The sequence below is a fragment of the Aptenodytes forsteri genome, unplaced genomic scaffold, assembly GCF_000699145.1.
Source record: "Aptenodytes forsteri isolate BGI_AS27 unplaced genomic scaffold, ASM69914v1 Scaffold376, whole genome shotgun sequence".
NCBI classification, from domain to species: domain Eukaryota; kingdom Metazoa; phylum Chordata; class Aves; order Sphenisciformes; family Spheniscidae; genus Aptenodytes; species Aptenodytes forsteri.
This window is the reverse complement of record NW_008796056.1, coordinates 446582-461465: the sequence shown is the minus strand read 5'-3', so window position 1 is coordinate 461465 and position 14884 is coordinate 446582. Positions and strand designations below refer to the sequence as shown.

Below are 14884 nucleotides of genomic sequence, written 5' to 3'. Positions count from 1 at the left end.
GATGAATAAATGTGATAAAGTGATAGAAGTCGCTGCGGTGCATAATGAGCACATAAGGGTTGTGTCCGCAGCAAAGCCCTTATTTTCTGTGTCTTATTTCATTAGGGCTCATGCTTGTGGTTTCCCTCAAGGGATCACATGGCGTATATTGGTACTGCAACATTTCATTATTTACTTTATCAAGACGTTGACTTTGCCTGCCTCTTTAGGGAGCTTAGTCCATCTCATCATAAAACACTCTAAAATTGAGCTGCTGCAGTTTCTGTGCATGTACGTATACACCAGCTGGGGAATGCAATACTTGCTCCTGCTGAGTGCATCTGAGCCTTGCCCCGAATAAGCAAGGGAGCGTCTGGGTGGATGCCGACATCTCGGCACCCCTGGGTGCCAGGCTGCCCTCTTTGCTTCCCGGCGTCTCGGTTAGAGCCACAGCATCTCCTGGAAAAATGAGCAGGGAAAGCTGGCAGAAAGTACCATGACTTTGGAGGGCTCTGGTGGTATAAGGGCCTGAGTTTTATGTCTCACATGAAAGGCTATACTCTGGAGAGCAGCAGCCACAGCACATTTATTTGATTCACTCTGAACAGAGCCAAAAGGAAGCACCCACCGAGTCACTGGCACTGTTCCCAGTGATCACGGTAGGGTTGTCTGCGTTACGGCTTTTATCATACTGCTCTGATTTGCCACGGTCCCTTGTGTATCTCAGCTTCCCGCTCCCTTTTGTTTTCTTGTCTGAAGAAGAGTATCCTACCCGTGGAAGATTTTTGAAGATAAATGTCAGACTAACACTTCCCCAGGATTAAAAGCATGGCACTTTCCACCAGTATACTCCAGCATATTCCCAAATACTCTTTGACCCTTGGATTTATTATCACACAGAGTATGAAGAGTGAAACAGAAGTATAATTATGGTCTGCTTGTGCAGGGTCTGTGCTAGGTTTGCTGTTACAATCCCAGCTCCATTTCCTCTACGCAAGGTAGAAAATTAAAGTTCTGACTATCTTAATGATCATGTGCAGTTTTTTCCTGCAGAGTTACTGCGAGGTTGCTCAAGGGGTTTTGGAAAACATCCAGCATGGAAATGAATTCTAGTTATTTCACTTTTTGCAATCACAGATACGGCTGTAGGTGAGGTGCCTCCCATGCAAAGCTTGTAGCTGTCTCTAAGACCTTCCTATTAGAAAGATGCTTAGAAGCATCTGAGATTGCTCTTGGCAATTTCTGTGGATGTTTTTGCCATACTAGGAGAGAGTCAGCTTAGTTGTGAGTGATCTTTGAACGCTGATGACTCTTTTTGGTGAAAGATGTATGCTGTTGGGGTAGATGTTGAGAAATGAGAAAAGGAAGTTCAAAGAAAGTTGTGGGAGCAGCCTACTGTCTTCCACACAAAATAAAACCATTTAAAAAAATCCCAGACTTTTAAGGAAGGTGAGAGTATTTGCGTTACATTCAGGGCAGGATATTTGGGCCAGTCAAGTTGTGCAAAAAGTGAGCTGGAAGCTGAAGATTTCTAAGTAGGCAGCTCCTCAGCCTGCCCATTTGGGCTTCAAAAGAAAGACTAAACTGCAGTTATTTCAGTAAGGCTACAGTTAAATTCAGCATATAGTCAAGGACTGGACTGTCCCATCCTTTTTGCTAATTCTGCAGGTCTGCAAGTTCAGGTCTCAGTTAATGAAAGAGCCTGACCCAGTTCATCAGTGGTCTTCTAGCTTGCCAGCTCAGAGGAGGACATCAGGAGTTTGCCATGTGGTTTGTGGTATGAATTGGTAAGATACCGGCTTCTCAACCATCAGTTACCAGACATCTGTAGATGGTTGTAGCCCTCCTTGGGGTAATGCCGGAATGACAGTGTGGGTGAAAACACAATGCCAGTGTGGTTTCCCTACAGAGGTTCAGCATCCATGCAGAGGACGTCTCACGGGGACTGCTTTGTGGACGGTAATTCCCCATTAGTGAAAGAGGTCCACGGTGTAAGACCCATTCTTGTGCAACCACAGTTGCAACCAGAGCCACTCTTGTATCTGTTCAACAAGGGAAACAACTCCTTTCCGAAGCGAATGGCACAGATACTCCTAATCTTTTTGATGTTGACAGGTGATCTGAACTAAATTTTGACCTCCAGGTAACCCTCTTGCATTTTTTTCTGCTGCAGTCAGCAAAACTTCTGCCCAGAGCAGAAGTAGCAGCTTGAGGTGGTTTTACACCCTCTGGACATGAAGGATGAAAGGAGGGGTTTCTTCCTCAGCCTCTCTAGAGCAGAGAGGAGAGAGTATGCCTAAAAGCATACTTAAGAAAAAATGAAATGCTTTGCTTCTGAGCAGTTTAAAGCAGTAGTCGTGATTCAAAACAAGTCACCTCTTTTTTGACATGCCTGGCCTATGTACACAAAGCCGGTGTGATACAGAGGAAAAACTTTCTAGACCTGGGGAGCATCTAGCAAATGGGTCTAGATAAAACTTCAGGTATGGGTCTAGATAAAACTTCAGGTTTCAGTGCATCCAGTCCAAGTTTCACAGTGAAATGCAAAGTGTGTTGCCTTGCAAAACAGCAGTGTTCTGCTACAGCATCGTGGACAATATTGGTGAAGTATATACAGCCTGAAGAGCCCTTATCCACTGGAAAATTCACTCTAAGAAACACAAGGGCAATCAACTGTTCTTACAAAGCCACAAGGTTGGCTGCCTGAGAGCCTCTTGTAATCTGAGAGTTCCTCCTCAAGCACAGAAGGGGACCAGGTTGTTCACTGCCTGCCACCCCCGTGGTACATCCCTCCTGGTGCTCAGCCTGGGCAGAAGCGGTGGACATTGCGCCAGGCTCACTGGTGGCCGTGGCCAGCAGATGTGCTGCTTCTAGTGCTTTGCGTGCATCTCTAGAACAGGCTCTTTGGTTTCTCGCTTGCTCTCGTATGTGACAGGGAGAAGACACCAGCAAGCTGCTGGCTCATTACCTTACGAAAAGCGAAGTGAAATGACTTTCTGGGCAGCTGGGATCTGCATCATGCTCTGCAGGCAGTGCTGGGCTGCTTTATGCCTGGCTCACGTCAGGATGCTCTGCCTGCCTGGGAAGCCCCCGTTTCTCTGTATTCAGTGAAATTTCCAGTATGAATCGCGAATTACCATCCAGTGAAGGACACGATACCTTTCAACAACCATAACTATTTTGATGACGAGGATTTTGGGGTGGGGAAGAAGCTGTTTTTTCATTAGGTGTATTTTCTCCCCTCCATGGAGGTGGCAACGCAAGGGCTGTTGGGACAACAAGGGAGTGGGGCTGGCCAGGTTGGGAGTGCTGCGGCAGCCCAGCACCATCCAGTGAACCGCCTCTCTCCAGGCTACTTGGAGAAAACAGCTGGACAGTGTTCACAGATCCATAATGCTTAAGGTCAGAAGAGACTAGATAATTTGATTTTGTCCCTTTTATATCGCAGTCTATTATATATCACTTTTGTACCTCTTTATACTAAGTGATTTTTCTCCGACTAAAGCATAGCATACATTTGCCATGAAATGTTTCCCCCCCCCCAACAGCTTGTAGCCCTCATTTGCAGATATCTAGAGATAGGAAGAAATTATTCTGGGAATTAATCACCCACTTTAGAAAAAATAAATAATAAAGAAGGGTATCAAGCTGATTGCTAATTTTATTTTTCCTGGCTTCAGTTTCCAATCATTAGATGTTGCTCCACCTTATTTTGTTAGATTAAAGAGCCCTTTACTTCCCAATAATATTTCCCCATGAACTTTACATGGATTTTCTAATCAAGTTGCCTCTCCATCTGCTTTTTAATAAGCTTAGCAGATCGAAATCTTAAACTCTCTTACTGTGAATCATTGTCTCTGCTCCTCATACTGTTTGTGGGGCTCTTTTTTTTTTTTTTTACATCTTCTCCAGTTTAAAAAGAAGCACGTCTGGAGATGTGCTTTGTAAAGTAGACTCCAGAGTCATGCATGGTACCTCCAAGCAGAGGAGATGCGGCTGTGCTGTGCAGGGGGGTTAAATGGTGCTCTAGTGCTTGCTCTGTGCATCATATTCCCCTCTTCCCTGAGGTGCTCATGTTCAAGTGCAGTCTGGCTATTAAACCCCTTCCAAAGGTACTCTTTCTCTCCTTTTTGACTGCTCCTCTGGGTTTATGTTTGGATAGAGAGAAAGATAAAGGCAGATTTCAGGGTTAATGTTGTTACTCTTTTCGTAGGGTTGCCCGTTTGCTGTGGGCTGAAAGAAACAGCAACAAAGGGGGGGGAAAAAGATTACTCTATTTCCAGTATAATATATAACTAAAAGGTGAAAGACATTTACTAGGTGGAATATTCCCAATAGTCCCTTGTCTGCTCTGACCAACCATCCCAGGCCAACACTCCTCAGCGCTGAGATCCATCAGAAGAGCCAGTTCCCGTTTATGTTGTACTTGAACCTAGGTAAGGTCAGCATTGCCTTCCTCGGTATGAGGGATCACTCACTCTGCAGGGCAGTTCGACAGCTGAAGCAGATTGGCACAGATTTTGCAAAAGCGTTCCCAAAATAATCTCTCATACCGTAGGCAGTACAAAAGATACAGAGCTCCATGTAAAGGAAGAGGACCCTGCACAGAAGTCCCTTGCCAGGACTTTTATCAAGATCCTTTTGAGCATCCTTTGCCTTTTTTCTCCATCTCTTCTTCCTGCTTCAGCTTTGCTCTGCTTCTGATCTTGTTTCTAAAATAACCAGGAGCAAACCCTTCTTTTTAAAATAGCTTCCCAGTTCTCCCCACAGAGGACACATGGGTTGGACTTTGATCTCTTTATTAATCTACTAAAGAGGATATACAGAAAATCTGGGTTACTCTGCGCATTAGCCAGACCCTTTGAGAAAAAATGCCTCCATACAAACAGTTTATTATCGAGATTTAACAGCTTTCATCATTGGTGCTAGCAACGTGAGGATTTCTGCTGGTACCATCCCCACATTCGGTTTAGTTGGGAAGGCTGCAGAGGTTGGCACAAGGCATGCAAGAGTTTTGTAATCCCAACGGTGCTCAGAAAACAAGGCAGAACTCGTCATTTGCTGTAGGGACAAACAGATACAGATGGATAAATGCATACGGAGGGGTTATAATATTGAAGAGAATTCACAGTTTGTAATTCATGTGTGGCTGGAAAGCCCGTAGCCACCAGTGCTTTAAAAAAAGTGTAAAAAAAAGTGTAGTCAATAGAATGAAATTATACCATCAACTGCTTGTTTTTCTGAGTTACATTAAGCATGTGTTCCCACAGTAGATCTTCCTGCAAGCCTTTATAAAAGCTTGAGGTATCTGAATTTTGCACGACACCTGCCACAGTCACAAAATTACACTTTTCATTTGTTTTTCTTGCCCCTTTGGCTGAAAAGTTGAGCCTCCACACGTCCAGCGAATAGCACAAAGTTCATCCCATAAATAGGCATCGTATTTTGCTGTGTCTCTGAGACCGAAGAGGAAGCTGGATCTACCTGGGTTAAAGGGATGACAGCAGCAGCCCACGTTCATAAAAGTTGAACAGTACGGCTCAAGCCATGCGGGCTCGCAGCACTTGCCATTTGTCAGAGCAGTGTCATGGTTTGTCCTGTTGTTCTCAAGCACTTGCAGTGAGTAGGAAACGGTACGTGGCAGCGGTTTAGTCATCGCTGGGGCTTCATGGCTCCTCTCAGCCTGGTTTTACTGCAGGGTTTTATTGCATTGTTCGGCAGTGATGGTGTGTGTTAAGCTTTGACAGAGATTATTCATAAATGAGAGAGTTTCTTTATAGTATTTGTGCTTTTGAAGGCAATTTGGTTCTTCCAGAGTTGTCCATTATGTATTTTTTGTTTATCCATGTAAGATTATTTTTATTAATTTTTTTTTTCCCAAGCAAAAAATATTAAAGCAAGATGAATATGGATATTTCTTTAAATAAGTAGAGGGATGTGATGGAAGATAGAGAAACCATAATAAAGCCTAGTCAGGTGAAAATGTTGGCACATCTTATTTCATTTAATTCATAAATGGAAGAAGATTGAGAATTTATTTGACTAAGCCTCTGGTTCAGTATCTTGATGATACGTTTGGAAAATTGCTCTGAAATTGATGTGTAAGTGACCTTGAAGATGTCGTATTTCAGTGATAGCTCATTTTGATGTGAAGTTGTAAGCCTTCCCCCCCCGCCCCAAGTAAAGTAAGCAAAGGAAACCAGCAGCATTGAATTTAAGTCATTTGAAGGTAAAGAAGGAAGAATCTTGCCTCAAAACTCAAAATATAAGTAACCTGGAAGGTCAAGCACCTAATCTGAGATGTGCCTCTGTTTCAGTGCCATTAAGATGCTGCTTTACTGGGAAGTCTGCCCTCGTGGCAGCAGTCCCGCAGCCTTGGTGTCTGCTTTGGGACACTTGGGGAGCTGCGATCAGACCCCTGAGAAAACCCAATCCCTATGGTGGGTGGCACTGCTAACTTGGTATACAACATTTACCCTTTGAATCACATCATTCATATATATATGAATATATATCTACACACACACTCCGTACTTGTTGGTATTCATATACATATGGATATATTATATATAAATATTCATACCTCATAAATATTAATATATTCTAATATTTGAATATTGACAAATATGTAAACATACATATATATTTATTCTTATTATTTTGATTTGAGGCGGCACTGGCCAGACCTAAACTTGATTATCGCCTTTAATTAGTTGAACTTCCCCTCTACCTGTAGTAAATGAAATTATGTTTGTGTTTTGCAGCCTGAGGCAGGGCTGGCCAGGGTCCATGCTCAGGCAGGACACCATCCCCAACCTGGTGTCAAGGTCATGCCCGTGCAAGCCGTGCTGATGGGGCTGTACCTGATTTAATTACCCGTGCCAGACCTGATCTGCAGTTGCACTGTGCATCCAAGTCACACGAGTATCCCTGACACTGGCTGGGCTGTTGGCTGGCCCAAGACCTCAGAGGTCAGAGGAAGTTTCCATATGTACCTGATCTGGATTTCAGACCAACTGGCCATGCTTGGTCTAAACCATTGCGTGGTGGTGGTTTCTTCCATGAGCAGAAGTGGTTTACAGCCCCTCTGTACCCAACGCTGTGTGCACAACAACAGCAGTGGTCCCTCCTTTGGAAAGAGCCGACACTTGAAATTGCCCCTGAAAGACATGGTGGCATGTCGTCTCCAGTAAGAGTTGTAAACCTGTATATTATCTACCTACTTATCTATTACATGCAGATATATTACATTTATTAGCAAGTTGAATGTCCTTGTCACGATCCTGGCTGGTTATGATATTCATGATACTGTGTGTAATAACATGGTAAAAGGTGTATTTGCAGGCTAATCCAGTGTCGGTGGAAATAGCATTGCTGAGGATTGGCTTTTTAATTCTCTTTTACTGCTCTGGGAACTCAGACATAATATTCACTGCAGAAACTGCATTTTGAGGTAACAGTAAACTTGTACATTCAAAACATCAGTAAAAAAAAGAAAATTAAAAGTTAAGCCCTAGACAGGAATGTTACCTGTCTTACGTTGTTTGACAAGCATGGTTTATTATATATGTTTTATATTTGAACCAGGCAAAAGAATATTAGGAAGTTCTAGGTATGTATAGCCTCACAAAGTTAATATTGCTTTTGGACTCGTTCCTGGGCATGATCCAATCTCCATTTAAGTCAATGGGGATATTTCCATTCACTTCAATAGGAGCTGGTTTTGCGTTTTAATATGCATTAAAGCCTACAAAATTTGTGCAATGAAATAAAAACGGGAGGCCACATTTTGCACAATGGGGGGGCTTAAATGAAGGCACTGAAATAGCGTTTAATCACCAGAGTAAGGAGCCTGATTTTCAAAGCTGCCAGCTGCAAGCAGTGGGGGGGATGAGCGATAGGTCTCCTTCATGCTCCGGTTGAGTTTGTGGCTGATGTGATACCGCCGTCTGTATTCAGAACTGGCACTGGTGATTCATGGCTCAAGAAGACTTAAAAAAGGGGTGAATATAATGTATGGTTTATTCCGATTCCCACCGGCTTCGGTGGCCCCAGTGTGCTGAATCGGTCTGGCATCGGTGCTCAGGTTCACATCTTTGTTACACTAAAAGTGTTTAATCCTGTAGGTTATATTTACAGTTTAGCCTTAATGGAAATAACAAAATAAATATCTCCTAAAAGACATATGCACTCTGCTTTTATACACGCAGAGACATTCTATGTGAAGGACCTAAATAAGAAAATATATGGGTTAGGCGTAATGTTAGCTTTCTTGAAATCATAAATTTTCTTCCTTAATTGGGTGTGAAATTCCTGTCTACAAATCATGCCATTTTGGTTGATTTTACGTTCGTTGGTTTGATGAATAATGAGCTTGCAGTATTTTTAAACTTTTCCTGCCTACGATAGCTCTCTGCTAAGTGTCCTTCAAAAATCATGTCTTTGCTCAATGCAAGGAATCCAGATTAGCTCTGACATTTGCGTTTACAGTCACGAATCTTTCCATGGTCCCCCTGTGCAACAATGTGTGGGGGCAGGATCCAGCCAAAGCTCGGGGGCAGGAGCGCAGGTAGGCGGATGCAAAGCCTTTGTCTTGGGGCAGCTGGATGAAGTGTGTAATCTCTTTCTTCCCTCTCTGTATTTTAGACCAACAAATTTTGAAAAAAATGTCATTATTCAACTGTTTTCTTCTAAAGCTGTGTTTATTTATTATTTTTTCCCAGCAAAGCAATGCAAGTGAGGACCTTTGGCTGAGGGCTCGGTGATAAGTAAGGTGTTGTGTTTACTGCCACAAGACTCGACGAGTCTTTGATGAGGGTCATGAATAATTAGTAGCATTTCGGAATCAGTGATTTTTTTCTTTTCTTCCTTTGAGGGATGAAACAGAGCCCTGAGTATTTCACTGTTAGTAGGTATTCCCAACTGCCTCATTCCTGTCGTTTTAATTTGGGGACAAACCAGCTTCTTCTTTGTAGCTGGTTTGAACAGAGCCCCTTTGTTTTGAAGCTGGAGGAGGGAGAGGCAGACTTAGAGTTCTGGAAAAGTGGTTTTGTATCACTTGGCATGTCAGAAGCTGACATGGCCCTTGCACATATTGAGGGTGAGTTTGCAGGTGCCTCAGGGGCTGGAGTCAAGAAGGTGCATCCATCACCCTTAGTCCTTCAGTCAACTTAAAGATTATGTATTTTTATAGCTACTTTAACCACTAAACCTTGCATTTGCACTAGCGAGGAGTTGGCTTTGGGTGGGAAAGGGCATGCCGCACTCTGGCAGCTGGGAACATCTGGGGGTGTGCTGCCGTAGTGTCACCTCCATCCCGCACTGCAGCTTGTGCTGAGGACAGGTTCTGCCTTTGCTGCTTCCACTCCTCCTGTCCTCCTCTGTGGCCACTCCTGGGTCAGGCTCTGGGAATAAGTGGGCCGTTCACCTTATCTGGCCTTTCCTAATTTCCCAGTCTGGGAGGCAGATTTGTGCAGTTAGCTCGTATTCCTGAAAAGGGATGAGAAGAACAAGCAACATCTTGTCATTGAGGCTCTTCTCAATTGAACAACTGAGCTGATGGTATTAAGCAAGATGTCCCCCTGCAAAACCACTGAAGTATTTTGAAAAAGAGGTAATTAAGGGATTTTCTGTAGTACTTCTGTGTGATAGAAGTTTTTGGAAGAGTAGCAGATACTTCCAAGTCAGTTCTCTTTCTGTCTGTGCGGGAACTTCCCCGCATCTTGTTCATCATTTGCTGAAACGGAGAGTATGACTACTTACACTGGTGACTTTTATAACACAGGCTAGTGAGTCACTCAGAAAAATCACATGCTACATTATTTTTTGCATCTAGGCCAATAACTTGGGTAGAAAAATAGGTTATATTGTCTTGTCCCAGTACCAAGATGCCAAATGATGGGAGATTCTGGCCAGTCCCTGGCAAGCAGTTGCTCCTGCCAGATATCCTCTGCATTGAGTATTTGCACTCTCCTTTTTCTGCCATTGACTCCCAGCCATCAGACCTAGATTTGCTTTTCTCAGCTAGATTAAAGAGCCTCGTTACTCTCTTCTGACTTTTTCTTGCCCAGCTTCTTACAGACCACCAAGTTGTCTTTTAATCTTGCCTTGAAAAAACCTAAACAGAATTGAACTCTTTTCGATGTTTGCGCTATTGAGAGTATTCACGAAGGATGATCTGACTTTTAGGAGGAACGTATGTGTGAAGCAGATATCCATGGCGATGGGCACATATGTAAACAGCCGGGCTGACAACTCCAGTAAACACTCTCTTTCAGAGCTGTGGCAGGTCCATTCATCACACGACCTATACACAAAGTACTGTCAAATGTGTAAGGTAAACAAACAGGGGGCAAAAAAGAGGCAAGGAAAGAAATAAGGCTTTTCTCTAATCCCTTTTTTTTAAGAGCCTCTTAGGTTTCTCTTGACTATAGTAAATACATAACTTTCAGATAATTTTTGAGTGGGCCATGTCATTTGAAGTGGTCTGCTGAAAGATGTGCAGCAAATCAGTGGGAGAGGAAGGAGGGAAATCCAGTTTCCCAACTCTTTGTCCACTTTAATAGCCACTAGCTTCTCACTCGTTTTTTTTGCCTTCGCCCTTCATAATGCAGTGTCTCAGTGTGTGCCACTTGCAGGAGCCATACAGAAAACATTATCCCATTATTTTCCTAGGGAAAGACAGAAAACAAGCCTTTAAGAGAAACAAGCACACAACCTTTGCATTGCTGGCACATTGCCAAGTCCAAGGGCTGCACTTAATTTACATATAAATGTGCCCAGGATTTTAACCAGAGATTAATGCACTCTGTTGTTATTTTTCACTTACAGTGTTCGTAATGCACATGGTGCTTGGCAAATTGCATAGGGCAAATGTACTTGGAGGAATGCAGTGGCAAGCATACTGGTGGCACTGCTTTTTGGATTGATGGCTGGCATTATTTCTGAGGCTGCCCCAGGCCTGAGCAAGTGCTGGCTTCAGTCCTTCAGGGATGCTGCAAAATCTGGCCAAGGGCGACATAAAGAGCTGGCTTACAGACTGCTCGGTTGGATTTCAGCTGCCTCATGTAGAAATGCAGTAGTGCCTCCGTGGCGTAGCATCCCAGTGGACAGGAACATCTGTTTTTTCTGTCTCGTTCAGAAACGTGTCTGCAAAATCTTGGAACTTTTTGGTTTTTAATCACTTTGGAATTTTCAGGATCTCTGCTGATGTTTCTTCCTATTTTTTATTTGTTTAGCTCAGGCGTCATTACCTTGTTCATGTTTCTCTTCTAATTAGCAGGCAGCTGGGAAGAGTGCACCACAAAAGCTGTCCAAGAAGAGCCTTAGAGCTGCTCCCAAAGCCCTCTCCTCCCCGCTGCTCTCCTGGCCCTGAAAACAAAGTTCTGTCTTTCTTTAGTATCTGTTAATATCTATAAGCTTTGAAGTAAGTGAGGTCTTTTCTGAATTTGTTGTGGTCTTATCCAGGGATATTCTTGGCCTTTCCCATACTTTTACTCAGCTAAAGTGAGTGAGAGCCTACCTATGGACTACCCCAGGGAATATTTTGCGGCTCCTGATGCCAGCTCTATCATCCTTTTTGCATTCATGCCATAGTGATGAAGAAGCACTGCTGATAATCAAGTGTCATCATTAGTCTTCAGAGTTAACACCTCATATGAAGATGAAGTTTGACATCCATCTGGAAGGTGTCACCCATACCTATGTGGAGAGATTGGTTAAATATTTGGGCAGCGTGTGTATTCTTGTGGGTACTCACTTTAGACCCATATTTGGGTAGACAGCAAGGAGGCACTTTGTGCAGGACATTCGAGAGCCCGGTAGAAGGTGTTCTCAGGGCGACGGGAGGGTTTCCACATGGAAAACCTGAAAGCGAACAAAGACCTTCTTCTTATTTATCAAGCTGCTGTGTAGTGATGACAGGTGAAATGACAAGACATATTGAGGAAAAGGAATTAATTCATATCTGGGACCTTTTAATAAATCAAAAGTAAAAAGAAGAACCAGTGTAGCAGACCCGTTGGCAGTTGCTAACACTTGTTCAATGATCCTTTCCTTCTGAAATACAGAAATGGAAAGTAACTGTTGCCAGGAGTCATAAAATGAAGGAATGACTCAGAAGATAGATTTATTGTCAGCTCACTATTGGTGAAATTCAGCTTCATAAACAGAGGTTAATCTGCTAAAACCTTCTGTGCTCTCACTGGGGGAAAGCCCTACTTATTTCAAATTTTGTTTAAAGATCTAAAATAATTCTTCTTGTCTTCTGAATAAATCAACATCTCTAGGAGCACTAATGTTCATCTTTTTTGCCTCATCCTTGCCCATGTGGATTTTATTTTATTTATTTATTTCCACAGGGTGTCATTTATTATTGGCTCTTCTCATCCCTGTGATGTGATTTCTTTTCTGGACTTCTAGGCATTTTCATCACAGTTCGCTACATATTTCACCCATGTTTCTACAGAAGGTCATTATGTAGCACAGGCTGCTGCCGACAAGAATATTTAGAATACACTCTGCTTTTGTCCTCCAGTGCTGCGTTGCTCACCTTTGTTGGGTGAATAATACATCTGAGCCAAGAAGGACGTGGATCTGATGTTACTAGAAAAAGACCTAAGCCCGTACATGGCTGGAATTGGTTCTGCTCCTTTCCCCTTCCTCTCTATATGGTTGATCAAATGGTAGGAAAATACTTGTCAGTTCAAACTAGCATTAAAAAACATAATAAAAAAATCCTGAACTTGAAAAAAATATTTAGAAAATTAAAAAAAAGATGTGTCCTGTAAGACAAGTGCAAGTACATCAGGCATCTCTGTAACTGTGTGGTGGGTTCTGTGCTGCCTCCTGCCCAGAGCAGAGTTGGATGGGGGATGTCGGGAACCACGGCCTGACTCCCTGGGGACAGGCAGCATCCCTTCTCGCTCGGTGGGCTTCTCTGTCTTACGCCAGGGGTGGTAGTCCCTTAGGACAGAAGTTACGCCATTCGCCTCTTGCTGTTACCCCTCATAAAAGCAATTTAGTAAGTTTGCCAGTAAACTTCAGTATAGAATGTGTTCTGCTGTGAAATGTCCAGGGAAGTTTGCACCAGGGCTGTTCATATCGTTGGACACCAGAAGCTCTATCAGGCCATCAAATCCATCCCTTCTGCTGATGTCTCAGGAGCACAGGGCCATGTTACGCCATTCGCCTCTTGCTGTTACCCCTCATAAAAGCAATTTAGTAAGTTTGCCAGTAAACTTCAGTATAGAATGTGTTCTGCTGTGAAATGTCCAGGGAAGTTTGCACCAGGGCTGTTCATATCGTTGGACACCAGAAGCTCTATCAGGCCATCAAATCCATCCCTTCTGCTGATGTCTCAGGAGCACAGGGCCATCTTTTTCATGGCTGCTCTTCAAGAAATAGAATAGACTTACCAGTTAACTTTTAAACCAAAGGTCTTGTCTGAATCCAGTGTCATAAAGGGATTAATTGCTGGTATAATCTAAAAAGCCAGATTTGATGCATAACTTGTAAGACTGAGCCATAATGCAGATAAATTACATCTGAACTTTACATACCCCATTAAGAAGGATTCCCAGTAGGACTGGCGAGGAGGATCCCTTCTTGGCAGCGCGTGCTCTGCAGAGTGGCTGAGCATGAAGCCTGCACCTTACTTAGCAGTGCCCAAAGCCTGCCCAAAACACCTCTCTGGCTATTCCAGTGTCTTTAAAGCTTTTCTAAGACTTCAGGCTGTCATAGAAACTTTCAGTGCAGTCTGATACTTAAAAAACCCAAAAAGCCAAAAAGACACGCACATCCCTTATTAGTGCTAATCTTAGAGCACCTCTTTCCTCAATGATTAACTGATAATATTGTTCTAAGTAGCATCAAGGACATCTGAGACTAAATTCAGGTTTCTTGTGTTCCTGTCTTGCCCTGCAACTTCTCCACCGCTTTCCATCTACTAATGAAATGATTTGATGGTCTGCAAGCTGTCCTTTTTAGTATTTCTCAAGCTTGAGATGCACTGTATTAATGTGTGGCCCAAGATTTAATAATGCTGTATTAGGAGAGGAAAATGTTCTTGGTATATGTGTAGCAGAAGTGGTGGGAAAGTGCATTTGCTTATTTTGATGCTGGTGTCGTTGGTGTATTTGGTCCTCTGTGCATTCATGGTCAGTGCTCAAGTCAGTGAAGGTTTGGACTACGCAAAAACGAGCAGGTCTTACAGTGCTAGGAAGTGTTTCTGGTTTAAGGGCCCTATATCTGTTTTTACAAAAGTTGTCGTGGTTTTGGTGTTCATGTCAGGAGGAGGATGGATTTCTAAATCACTTTAGGCAGAAATGAAGTGGGTGGAAGTCCTTCATGGCAGGAACCATGCGGGCATGGGGGTGGTACTTGGATGGAGTGGCGGGTGCCATGCCTCTCTGCAGCTCTTTTGTACGCAAACACACTTTCTGTCGTGGTTTCTTAGGACCAGGTAGGAAACCAGCTGATGTTTTCTTACACCAGTAGGTAAAGTGGCCAAACTCTTCCTTCCTCTGTGATAAAAGAGGATACAATGGTTGTCTAAGAGCTTCTACTATGTGAGCTTTTGATTGCTTGTTATGTAGGATTTTGGCATTGTGCAATGCGTGATCTCATTATTAAATTTACTGTCTGTTTTCTGAACTTGAATGGATTTATTTTAAACTGCCACCTAGGTTTTCTTCTTTAGCGAGGGCACTGGCAGGAGCTTGAAAAGAGAAGCCACTTTCTCTTGTGCAATTCATTGTCAATGGTGATATCCCTCTCTACCAAAGTTTATGCAAGTTCACATCACCAGCAGAAAATGATGGTGTTTCTTCTGTTACTCTGCCAGCTGCAGTCCCAGCAAAGAATTGGCTATGACATTAGGACACTTATGAAGAGCCATCTTTTTACA

The 14884-nt window shown here is 43.2% G+C and overlaps 1 protein-coding gene across 1 annotated transcript in view; it reads left to right on the top strand.

Moving 5' to 3' along the window:
- The window catches only part of FAT3 (FAT atypical cadherin 3), a 368576-nt gene that overhangs the window by 119476 nt on the left and 234216 nt on the right, over window positions 1–14884 (top strand). The window lies entirely within an intron of this gene.